We start from the raw sequence: 13,416 nt of genomic DNA on the forward strand, positions 1-13,416 counted from the left end.
CACATTATCTAAGTGATATGTGTGTTTGTGTTTATATATGCATGTGTTTGTGTTAATAGAAGCCAAAATATTCACAGTAATCTGTGTCAGTGATGTGTGTATTTGTGTGTAAAAGTAGATAAAATATTTAATTATTTCAGTTATGTGCATGTCTATGTATCTGCATCTGTATGTATAAATAATAGATAAAATATTTAGTTTTCTCAATGTTATGAGTGTTTTTATGGATATACACATGCATGCACACACATGAATTCATGCTCAGATGCTCACACACATTCAGGATGGAAGTTAATTTTTTTCTGGTTGTGTTTAGTATCTGGAGTGTAAACCAAGCAAAATGTCAAATGTTATAAAACTATGACACAGGGTTTATTCCATTCTACTTTTCAGAATTGGTATGAGTCTTAACTCTGTAGCATTGATAAAGTTTGCAGGCTGAATATTCTTGTGCCTCTCACAGCTCTTGGAAAGGACAAGGGTGATGCAACCTTTGGGTTTCCAAGATCTGTGTTTCCTATTAGGATTCCAAGTATATGCAAAATAAACACAAAGGTAAGTGAGTTATCAATGAATTAGTTGTTGTAAAATATATAAATTTCAAGCCATAGTAAATTAGAAAACAGAATTTATTAATTTAGGTTTTTCATGAGTGAATAACTCCCAAATATATTTTTCAAATATAAAATATATTTCAAATACAAAAATTTTAGAGTGGATAGGTGAAGTATATGATAATCAAATGTTTTTATTTTGAGTTTGATGATCCATATTTGGTTTTACTGTGCTTGAAAATTATAAGATAAAAGACATTTAAAGCTGTATTTTAAAGGAATGATGTTTTAATAGATGTGAATGTCATCTATAAGTAGTTATGTATTTTCTCCGAGATAAGAAACTGAGATAATTACTTAATAGGTAAGCAGACAACTTCATCTCTCACATTTAAACATCTAACGATTTTTAAATATATTGAGCCTCTCTACTGTAGTGTGGTACAGGGAACATGGTGGAACATAAACGTTATTCAATACCAGTTTATACAGATAAATAATTTTAAGACTTGAAAATGTGGGACACATTTGTTCCAGCCTACTCTTTATATTTTAATGTTTATTATGTTATACATTTATATATTATGTTTTAATTTTGTTTGCTTTCTACTAATAACATAAAATACCATGATCAAAAAACAAACCAGTGGGTACAGTTTATTTTATTTCATTTATTCTAATCGTTGTCCACCATAAAGAGAAGACATGGAGGAAATGAAGCATGAGTAGAGGTAGACACTGCAGCAGAAACCATGGAGGAACACTTCTTACTGGCTTGCTTTCAACTCAAGTCTCTTGTGTACACTGAGGTTTGAGATATATGCTTGCAACCCATTTGGGATGCTGGGAAAGTAATGAAAGGGGAGTCGCTCAATTGGGAAGCACTCCAACTTCTCCTCACCTCCCTTTGTCCTGTTCTTACCTGGAAAGGAAAGAGACACTAGACTGATAGTTTTGAACCTGAAGCCAACTTAAAGATGGAAGTTGGGACTGAAAATAAGAGTGAAACAAGAAACTTGGGGCTTTGGTTTTGACAGGACTTCTGTGTAGATAGACATCAGATATCTCCTTACTCCTAGAGAAAAGGGGAGAAATGTAACTTTAGCATGGGTTTTTCAAGTCAGGATAGCTGAATAATAATTCTAGTTGACAAAACAGTATTCAAAACACAGATCCTGGATAAAAAATTCAGGTGACAGCAGATGCTGGCGAGGATGTGGAGAAAGAGGAACACTCCTCCATTGTTGGTGGGATTGCAGACTGGTACAACCATTCTGGAAATCAGTCTGATGGTTCCTCAGAACACTGGACATAGTACTATCTGAGGACCCAGCTATACCACTGCTGGGCATATACCCCAAAGATGCTCCAACATATAACACATGCTCCACTATGTTCATAGCAGTCTTATTTATAATTGCCAGGAGCTGGAAAGAACCCAGATATCCCTCAACAGAGGAATGGATACAGAACATGTGGTACATCTACACAATGGAGTACTACACAGCTATCAAAAACAATGAGTCCATGAAATTCTTAGGCAAATGAATGGAACTATAAAATATCATCCTGAATAAGGTAACCCAATCACAAAAGAACACACATGGTATGAACTCACTGATAAATGGATATTAGCCCAAAAGCTCAGAATAGCCAAGATACAATTCACAAACCACATGAAGCTCAAGAAGAAGGAAGACCAAAGTGTGGAGGCTTCAGACCTTCTTAGAAGGGGGAACAGAAATATTCACAGGAAGGAATATGGTGACAAAATGTGGAACAGAGACTGAAGGAAAGGTCATCCAGAAACTGCCTCACCTGGGGGATCTATCCCATATACAGACACCAAACCTAGACAATATTGTGGATGTCAAGAAGTGAATGCTGACAGGAGCCTGATGTAGCTATCTGCTGAGAGTCTCTGCCAGAGCTTGACAGATGCAGAGGCAGATGCTTGCAGTCAACCATTGAACTGGGAACAGGGTCCCCAATGGAGGAGCTAGAGAAAGGACTGAAGGAGCTGAAGGGGTTTAAAACTGCATAAGAAAAACAACAATATCAATTAACCACAACCCCACAGTTCCCAGGGACTAAATCATCATTTTAAGAGTACACAGGGATCTATGGCTCCAGGCACATATGTAGCAGAGGATGGCCTTGTTGGGCATCAATGGAAGGAGAGGCTCTTGGTTCTGTCAAGGCTGGGTGCTTAAGTTTAGGGGAATGCCATGACAGGGAGGAGGGAGAGAGTGGGTGGGTGGGTGAAGGAGCACCATCATTGAAGCAGGGGGAGGGAGGATGGAATAGCACGTTTCTGGAGGGGAAAGGGGATACTATTTAAAATGTAAATAAAAAATATCCAATGATAAAAGAATTTTGAGAGGTCTTGTTGAGGGGCGGCTAGGTTTGGGACAATTCTAATTGTGTCATGAAGATTTTACTCCAGGAGTGTGAGTTACTGTTACAGTTTCTTTCTCTCATCTCCAGATGACCTCCTGTAAAGCATTACAAGGGGTTGTACAAAAAGCCAGTCCTTAGGCACCTGCCAGGCATTTGCTAAAGGAAGAAAACACTTCAAATGCTCCATTCATTATCACTGTGGCAAGTCATGTTTCATAATGAAAATTCATCCTTGGAGGAAAAGAAGCATTGGACAGATTTCTAAAAAGTTTTATGAGATTAACGTTTGGCAGTGAGAGAAAATGTTATTTTTTTCCCCAAAGTGGTGGAATAAGCTACTAAAATCTTACAACTCATTGGAAGAGGTAAAATTTTAACAAGCAGATTCGTTTAATGTCCTTACTTTGTGATTATTAATGGAGCCAGCGGACAAACTGGTTATGTCATAGTATGAAGGAAGTATATACTAACTCAAGATAAATTTCAAACCCAATTTGCCAAAGATAAGTGCTTCAGGCATGCACACGTTAAAGAGAAGAAAATAGCCATTCCTGGCCCAAAGAAAGGACACTCCTTAAAAACCATTTGCACATAAATATTTTTGATAGGAAGCACAGAATATATTCTCATAGCCAGCACTGTACATTGTGTGATAAATGAACTTAAGAAGTCAGCTAGTGCCACCATGGCATTTTGTTCAGAAAGATCAAAAAGCCATTAACCAGAGTGATGACGCCTTTTCTGTGAACAAGGTCTGTGAGGGTCAGATTACCCAGCAATTCAATCTTCATTTCCACTTTCTTTAACATGGAAACCACTTGGCTCATATTTTAACCTCTTGTCTCTAACTGGCAGCTGCATTGAGATCCCGTGTAGTAAAACGGTGTCACAGCGATCCTTTTGGATACTTTCTAAACCTGAGCTCCACAACTACAAGGTCAATTTTCTCTCAATAGTTTCTACCTAATGTGGGACACAGAAACCTATTTTTGTCATCTGTTTGAAGAGATGAAAATCCAAGGTTATATCACTTCATGGGAAAAATATAAGCGTATGCACCTCTTTCAGCTGGGAACTTGTTCTGTCCTCGGTGACGAGCCATTTCTAAGCTTCCGTGACTGTGCCAAGTGCCATCACCCTTCTCAAAGCTAACTGCATTTCTCAATCCAAAACACTCCTGGGCCCTTTGGGATGAAAGACACTTTCCTTGCTAAGTGCCAGCTATTTTTATTGTTATTATTGTTATTAAGTCAATTCCCAAAGTCATATCCACTAACACGGCATTTTCAAGAATGACATATTGCAGCTATGTACTGGGAAATTCTGTTCAGATGGCTTTCTGATGCCAACCTCATAAGTATTGCTTTGTGGTGGTACTTTGGGGAATGACACTTCTTTTGGTGGCTGAATATGCCCACAGGTAAAAAGCTATAAAGGGACTAACGATAGGCAAAAGCAGGTGGCAGATACTTTCTGACAGACTCATCTTCTATCTAAGGCATCTGTTGTTCAAGAGTGTATGCAGTCACCTTACTTAAAGACCGACTCTTGAGAATAATGCAGCGCGGTGATATTCAAACACATCCTTTGAGTGCCATCAGAGTAATTGGTTTAAAATGCACGGTGCTACTATTTCTCAAGAAATATGCCAAGTTTTGGAAGCGTGGATTTTCACTTTAATTTCCAGAGGGAATTTCTGTAATGCCTTTTCATTATGTGTTGGAGAAATTCACTGTGCACATAGACCGACAATTAGGCCACTGTACAGGATAAGAAATCAGGGAACAAAGTGATTCAGACTTTTACAGTATGGAGGGACATCGGGAGTATACAGCAAAGATGGGACTCACCTCATACTTGATTGTAGGGGTACCTCAGGAAAATGAAAAGGTTTATGAAAGATTTCTAAGGAACTTTAGCAGAGGACTGATTGAATGTGGTATCACTTATCTCCCTAATATGAACCACCTTAGGATAAGCTGGTTTTTACTCTCTTTCTGTACCCATTGAATACTACTGACTGTAGATTATGACTAAGAGGAAGCATGGCTGTTTACCTCACTCCCACACTTGAGCTTTTCCCTCATTTCTTTCTTTTTGGCCAAGGGTAATAGCATCATTACTGGGTATTGTCTCCGATTCCTTTTAACAGTAGATGCCTGGGACAGAGATTTTTGCTGAAAGATGACAACCTGAAAATAATTTCACTTAATTAGCTTTTGCTTCTGAGGAGTTTATCTCTCCCTGCTTTTCTCCTTACCCAGAATAATCGGGAAAAGATGGATCTATATTCAGTGACAAAATTAAGCCAAAACCCAAATTTAGGATTCTTACTGACTGACTCTACCAGCCTTCGTGGGACCATATTGGCAAAATTAGTGCTTTTTCTCTCTGTAGTGGGCAAGAATCCAGAAATAGGAAATAATGATTGCAGCAAAATTGGACCTATGTAGATATTATCCAATGAGGAACAAAATTTAAAATTCCCATAACAATGCAATGCATTAACTAGCTATTGACTTTATTAGTAAGTTAAATGTGAGGATAATTTATCTTTTAAATTTAGGATACATATATTTAAATCTATAAATATTCATATATATTTATAGAAGTTATGAAAGGAAACCTTAAATGTATAAAATTATACCCACCATCAATGATTTTTTTTTAGTATAGAATAGAGTTTGCTTGGATTCATGGGGAGGGGAGTTGAGCAGTTAGTAGAAAGAGAAAAAGGCAGAGAGAGAGAGAGAGAGAGAGAGAGAGAGAGAGGAGAGGAGGTAGAGGGGGAGGAGGAGGAAGGGGAGGAGGAGGAGGAAGGGGAGGAGGAGGAAGAGGAGGAGGAAGAGGAGGAGGAGGAGGAAGAGGATGAGGAGGAGGAGGAAGAGGAGGAGGAAGAGGATGAGGAGGAGGAGGAAGAGGAGGAGGTGGAGAGAGTAGGAGGAGAGGCTGGCCATGAGCACATGGAGAGAGAGGGGTAGGATTATGGGGAGAGAGGGGGGAAGGGGTGAGAGAAAAGAGCAGAACAAGAAGTCCAGAGCAAGAGAGTAAGAGCAACAATGATGTTTTAAATTTTATTTTTAGATTCTTTCTTGTTTTTCCTTTCTTTTTGAGATTATATAATTATATCATTTCCTCTTTCCTTTGTTCCCTCTAAATTTTTCCACATATCTCTTCTAGCTCTCTTTCAAATTCATGGCCTATATTTTTTAATTAATTGCTGTTACATACATGCATATATATTCCCAAATATAACTTACCCAGTCTGTGTAATGTTACATGAATATGTTTTGAGGGGTAACCATTTTGCACTGGATAAGCTGTTGGTATGCTTGTCCTTGGGCAATATTATTTCTCCAATTTTGAGTATGTCTTAGTTGCCTGTAGTTCTGTGTGTAGGATTGAGGTCTCGTGTTTTTTTTTGAGATAGGGTCTCACTGTATAGCCAAGACAGAGCATCAAATTCACAGAAACTCCCGACTTACAATCCCATAGAGCTGGGACCCTGGTGTGCAACATCGTATCAGGGTTCTGATCTTCACCTTTGAATCCTATAAACAGACTTTAGTGGCAGTTCAAGATACCAACATAGATATAAGTGATTTTTTTTCTCAGCAGTATAGTTCTTATTTTATCATAATAGTTGATGGGAATATTATTTTATTTTTAAATCTTTTTTGATACATTTGTTCGCCTTCATCAACAGATTTCTCATTAAGTATCTTTTGCTCAGATAATTAAAATGAAGTTCTTTTTCTCAGTCATAGTTTACATCTACAAGTTTCTGTCTTGCTTTTTATCTTTCTTTCTTTGGTTTTATAACTTGTAAATTAAGGACTTTCCCAAAGTGCTATAAAGTACTTTATCATATTTCATGAATTGTCCTGACATTACTACTGAAAATATCAAACACTCAATACAAAACAGACAGGAAGAAGCAGTTGAAGGAAGTAGGCTAGGATAGTGCAAATTTACATTGGACCCTTAAATAACAGTAAGGTAATTTATGTTTTTCATGAATATACAAATCATGCTTATGAATGAATAAAAGGATAGGTTCTCATCTTTCTACAAAATCGTAAACATGTTACTTGAATCTTTCTACATTCTCTAAAAATTTATCATTTACAATGAGACATATTTTGGTAGGAGGAAGGATGATTGGCAGTGTCTGGAGATAAGACTAGTCTGTCACACTGCAATGTGGTGTAGACAGTTTCTAGTGCATAAAGGAGACTCATGAAGTACCACTGCACCCAAGATTATACAATTATGTACTTATGGTGATTTATTTAAATTGGTCATTTAAAAGCCATTTGACTCGATTTTAATTGGTAAGACAGAAAAGTATACTCATGGGAAGAGAGTACTTAGTCTGAAGTAAGTGCTGGCTTATGAATGTCTGTTTTGTCCCTTACTAATTATACTACTTAAGCAGGCTACTTTATCTTTAGAAAGTTCAGTTTCATTTTGTACAAATCCAGCATAACCATGCATATGTTTAAGAGCTGCTGTAATGAATGAAAATGATATCGCTCGAAGTTTACAGCACAAGATTTTACCCTTCATCCAGTGGGGCCTAGCGCACATCTGGTAACTTGCTGAAAACACGAGAGTCCTTCTTTGCTCACTTTGTTATTTAGGTTTTATGAATTAATTTATTTGATGACAGCCTCATGCCACAGTTTCACCATGTAAATGGGAATTCAAGGGCACTTCTCTGATGTCACCGCTTGCTTTCTATTGCTGTACTGAGTTCTATGATCCAAGGAAGCGGCACAGGGCAGAAAGGATTACTTGACTCACATCCAGATCACGGTCTCTCTCAGGGTAGTCAGGGAAGGAGCACGAATAGGAGCAGAGAAATAAGTCATAGAGAAATGCTGCATACTGTCTTGTTCTTCAAGGTGTGTTTAGTTGGTTTTGCTCTAGATCCCAGGACCACGTACCTAAAAGTGGTATTGCACAGTGGGGCAAGACCTTGGTGAGCACTTCCAAAATAATCATTCATTAAGAAAATGCTCCATAGACATGATAACAGTTAAATCTTATGGAAGACATTACTAAATTGATATACCCTCTTCCAAGGTAAGTCTAGTTTCTGTGGAGTTGACAAGCTAACCTGCCTTTCACTGAACCATAGGATGGTTCACATGCCTTAGTTTTATGCCTTTAATAACTATTTTAATTAATTTTAGTTTCCAAAAGCCTAACAACATTTTAGCCTAGAATTAAGAGGGTTGCCTGGAGGAATATATATATATATATATATATATATATATATATATATATATATATATATATATATATCTGAATAGATTCTTACTGGAGGCTTCTTTTGGGTAGTATGAGGACAGTCCATATACTTATGTGAACTGATTTAATCACATGATGTGTTTCTTAGCATCTTTCACAACTACAGAGAAGGGGAGTATGAGGAATTGGTCTATGGTAAGAAAAGAAGAGTTATCTAGATAAAGTAGGTGAACTAGTAAATGAAGAGCTGAAAGGCAATCTTATATTGGCAAATGGAACTTTGTCTATTCACTTATTTCTGATGAGGAAGTTACTGTTCACATTTATGAATTAACATTCCTCCCAATTTTACTGTTCATAAACTTTTATCTAAAACATTGAATGAGAAAGCTTACTTTTCTCCTATAGTATTTAAAGTGCTTTGAGACTATGTTTTACTGACTAGAATCCCCCCTTATTACTCCTCTTGGGAGCTGTGGACATTTTTAACAGGCAGCAGTGAATGGAAGGGATTAAATGATATGTTATGATGAAATTGTCCTGACATCAGAATGACTTTTGTAGCCAATCTAGCTCTCACTTTAATTCTTAGCTTTTGGGTAAACATAAGGCTATCTTTAATTTTATTTGCACATGCCCAGGGGTGCAAAAATGGATGGCTTTTATTACGAGACAAATAATATATAAATGAACACATTTGTCATTGCTGGTAAATGAATGCTATACTTATGTATTGTTAAAGTAATGGCTTCGGAGGAATATATTAACTCTAGTGAAAAATCAAAGATCACCATTTTGCTAAAGTTAAATTTATTAGACTTTTAGGCAAGCCTTTAAAGTATCTGCGGTCTTCCATTTAATCTGTACTTCATGGTGAGTTGGGTGCCGTTGTTAGTTCTTAAGTGACAGTGTGCTTGCTGCTGGCATTTGCGGCTTTCTCCTTCCATATGCATAAATCCCATTATGCTCTATGGTTGATGCTTTCAAGATGAGATGGTGGCTCTCTTGACCTATGTGTTGATTTATTTTAGAAACTGAGAAAAGTATCAAACCACTGAAGTTGGATCCTATTAATCTTTGCTTGCTTTCTGTCCTTTCTCTCTGTAATTTTTATTATTACAGCTAAAACAAGAAGAGTGCTGGCAAGTACGCACATAACAGAAACTGGTTTTACGTTGGATGTCTGACACAGTTTGAAAATTGCATTTTATACCGTGGTATAATGAACAATTGCTTTCAAGCACTTGTATCGTAGCTTGCTTGAAAGATCATATATCTTCCTAATATGAAGGCTTTTGGGATGTTTTGCTTTCTTTTAAAACAAGGCTTATATATTTGATAAATTGCATGCATTTTGCTTGGGGTAAAGGTAATGTTATTTGTATTTAATAATAATTTCCTAAGAAAGGAGTGAAATCTGAAGACTTGCCTTGTTCTGAATTGAACTTGCAATAGATTGATAATAAGATTTTTTCTAAATTTGGTCTTTAGCTCATTTATCATGTTCCCACTTATTTATTTATTTAGATAAAACTGCAACTAGAAATATAAGTATTTCTATTTTCATTACCATATTGTGGTATTTTTAATGGCAATAGCTTCCATAGGTTTATATATTTGAATACTTGGTCCTATTGGAACTATTATAGGAATGGCTTTGTTGGGTGAAGTGTCTGATTGGTTGTGAGCTTTAAGGACTGAAAAGTCTACACCATTCACATTTAGCTCTCTCTCTTTCTCTCTGGTACTCATGGATCAAATGTAAGGTCCCAGCTGCTGCTCCTGAGTCATGCCTGCTGGCCTGGTGCCATGCTGTCTGCCATGATCACAATGGACTCACTCTCTGAAACTGTAAGCAGACACCCATTAAATGCTCTTTTTAATACGTTGCCTTGATCAAGGTGTCTCTTCAAAGTGATATAAAAGTAACTAAGACAAATGGAGTTCTTATTATTAAAACAGAAGCTCTGGTGGAAAATAAATGTTTCAGATACTCTCTTTTAAACAATAATATCTTTTCAAAAGTAAAGGAGCTCTTAAATATTAAAAATAAAAAGTTAAGGGTAAATTATAAATAAGAATTTGTTATTACAATATATTGCAGTTTGCCTGCCCTATTGAAAACAGTCGAAATATGAATTAGGCTGTTAGTCCTAACCTAATAGTCAACTTTTAAGCATTAAATACTTAAATTATAATTATTATAATTATAAGTAATTGAAATCATGATTTTACAAGCATTTATTTATTTGACTGTTTATTTACATGTATGTATTTATTTGTCTGTTCATTTGTTTATTGTTTACTGAGACAAACTTTTGGTATTTTCTCCTACTTGGCTTGGTACTTAATATGTAAATCAAGTTGGCCTCAGACTGGTGGCCATCTTCCTGAATCTTGGAATTAAAGGATATATACCTATGCCTGTTTCACTGCTTTATTATTTAATATTTTAATTATTTGCTGTTAAGTTTCCTATGCAAAAAAATAAACCCCAAGCATTGCACTGTCTGTAATCATACACATTTTCTGAGATAATGATGTGGAAGAAGGTTCTGGCTTCAGAGTGCTCACAAGATTGTTGGTCTGGTCATCTGGAGCTCTGATCATCAGCAGGAATGGCTGGGCTCAGGATTACTCCCAGGCTTATTTTCTAGGTTTTCTGTGTTGACATAATTCCCAACATGCTGCTCAAAATATGAAGATTATCTACCCTTCTATTTCAGATAAAATTACTCAAAAGAAATAGAGAATACCTCCGAATATGTTTTGTTTTTCTTAATAGCCTAATTCTGGAAGTCACACTTGACACTTCTGCTGCGTTCTATTAATTACACAGCATCCCCTTAACCACAAGGGATATGGATGCTGGGATGTGGAGGGAGGACAACTGGGAATCATGTTCAAGGCTAATGTACCATCTCTGTGCCACACCTATTACTCCACTGGGCACCAGACAGGTATACAGGTATTGTACTGGTCCTTATATTTCTATATTTAAGGTGTGTCTGTGTGTGTGTGTGTCTGTGTGTGTGTGTGTGTCTGTGTGTGTGTTTGTGTTTGAGAGAGAGGGAGGAAGTAGGGAGAGAGAGAAAGAGAGAGAGAGAGAGAGAGAGAGAGAGAGAGAGAGAGAGAGAGAGAGAGACATGATTTTTTAGGATGGGGTTATTTTCGCTCTTTGGATGATAGTGTAGTCACAGCACACAATAGTCAATTAAAAATCAATTTCCTGTCTGAAATATCACATCTGGAGAAATACCCCAGCTATAATTTAATATGTAGATCCATAGAGAATAATTTAGGACTGAAAACAAATCCCATTTCTAAGCTCTGAGCCAGACAAGTCAGGATGACGGAGAGGTGAGAGGCTTGCTGTCATGTGATGAAGCCATGTCTTTGGCAGCCTTTGCTTCTGCACGCTCAGAGCCAGATTCACACAGCAGCTGATCTCAATTCCAATTTAAGGCATGCCATTTCTTAATAAGCTCCTGAAGTCCTGTGGTTAGTCAGTGAATTCACACACACCAAATGGGGTTTTGGTTAGAACTTCTGACAAAGGTAATAGTAGTTGAGTTTTAGTAGATTTTTCTCAGTTGACAACTTATTTAATCTCATCTCTGCATTTTCTTTCCTTTATTATTCATTAAAAATAAGAACAAATGCTTAGCTTAAGCTTACTATTGTTGTATAATTTAAGAATTTATCTGTATGCTTATGGCTCCCCCTTTGAATATGTTGTTACTTAGCAATGCAGTGCATCTATACACTTACTATCAGTTTTCTTTTTATAGCTATTTACGTTTCCATAGACTTTGGTTAACCAAAATTTCATACAGGACACCATTTGCGATAGTTTTAAGAAACAGAAACTGATTTCATGTGCTGAAGAAAATGGAATTTTTTTAATAGTCATACTGAGAAGTCCCACCGACTACAGACAAAATACATTTTTGTTTGTAGCAGGGGATTTACCTCTTTCTTGGACTTGTACATCCTTTGTTGGTGTACATGGAATGATCCGTTCCATGCCCCTCATCCCTATAAACACACTGCCTTTATCTTTCCTCTTACTCTTTAGTTTTGAACAGGCTTCTAATGGCTTCTGCATTTTATAGATTAGATTTTAGCTGCAACAGCAGAAACTGATTAAATCTCATGCCTCTGCTTCCAAGAAAAGGACCTTTCAGCCTCATTTGGGATGGTTATTCTCTGTTGCAGAAATTAGTATGATCAAAGACTTGTAACTGCAAGTTTTGTCTGATTGATTAGTTCTAGACCCACCAATTGTGATCGTGACAGTGTCAGTTGTGCACGTGAGTACTGGGTGGGACCTGCAAGCATGCAGGTCAGGAGCCTCGACTTTGAATAGTTACATTTGATGTCATAGCTTTCATGCGGGTATTCTACAGTTTTATGAGTTTAGGCAATTTTATATCTATCATGGGGCATTCATTCCATAGGGTTTCATTTGCTTTTCTTTTAAAAGTTACTTTTTGAGATTGTATATAATTGAGATTGTATATAATTGTATAATTTCTCCCCTCCATTTCCTCTCTCCAAGTACTTCTTCTGGCTTTCTTCCAAATTTACGGCTATCTTTTCCTTAATTTTTATTGTATTGTGTAGACAGACATGTTGCTGAGACTTTATGGGCACAGCTAGTGACATCACTAGGGAACAAAACCTCACAACAACCTCTTTGATCCTCTGGTTCTTACATTCTCTCCATCTTTTCCCCCACGGTGTTCGCTGATAAGTTATTTTGTAGTTGTATTCATGGGGACTGGGCTTCCTAGGTCTGCATTTTGATTGGGTGTGGTTTTCTGTGTTAGTCTCCATTTGTTGCAAACAGATGATTCCTTGATGGAGGGTGAGAACTACTACACTTATCTCTGAGGATATAAAGAATAATCCTTAGAATATACTTAGAGGTTATGCTGGTTTAGTAGAGTAGTGGTTATAGATTCTGCAGAATCCATGACTATATTAGGTCTGGGTAATTGGATAGGTTTTCTGTACCAGGAATGATTTTTCTCATGTTGAGTTGATCTTAAATCTAATCAGAGTTGTGGGCTACTCCCAGGGTGTACTGCACTCTTAGAATCATAGTGCCGTGCTGGTCATTATTGCGGTTCATAAGCATTATACTTGGGTCGACTGTTGGCTGCCTTTCTCCACTGGAAGCCTGTATGGTGCCTTCTGGTGT

The sequence above is a fragment of the Rattus norvegicus genome, chromosome 6 (assembly GCF_021556685.1).
Source record: "Rattus norvegicus strain SHRSP/BbbUtx chromosome 6, alternate assembly SHRSP_T2T, whole genome shotgun sequence".
Taxonomy (NCBI): domain Eukaryota; kingdom Metazoa; phylum Chordata; class Mammalia; order Rodentia; family Muridae; genus Rattus; species Rattus norvegicus.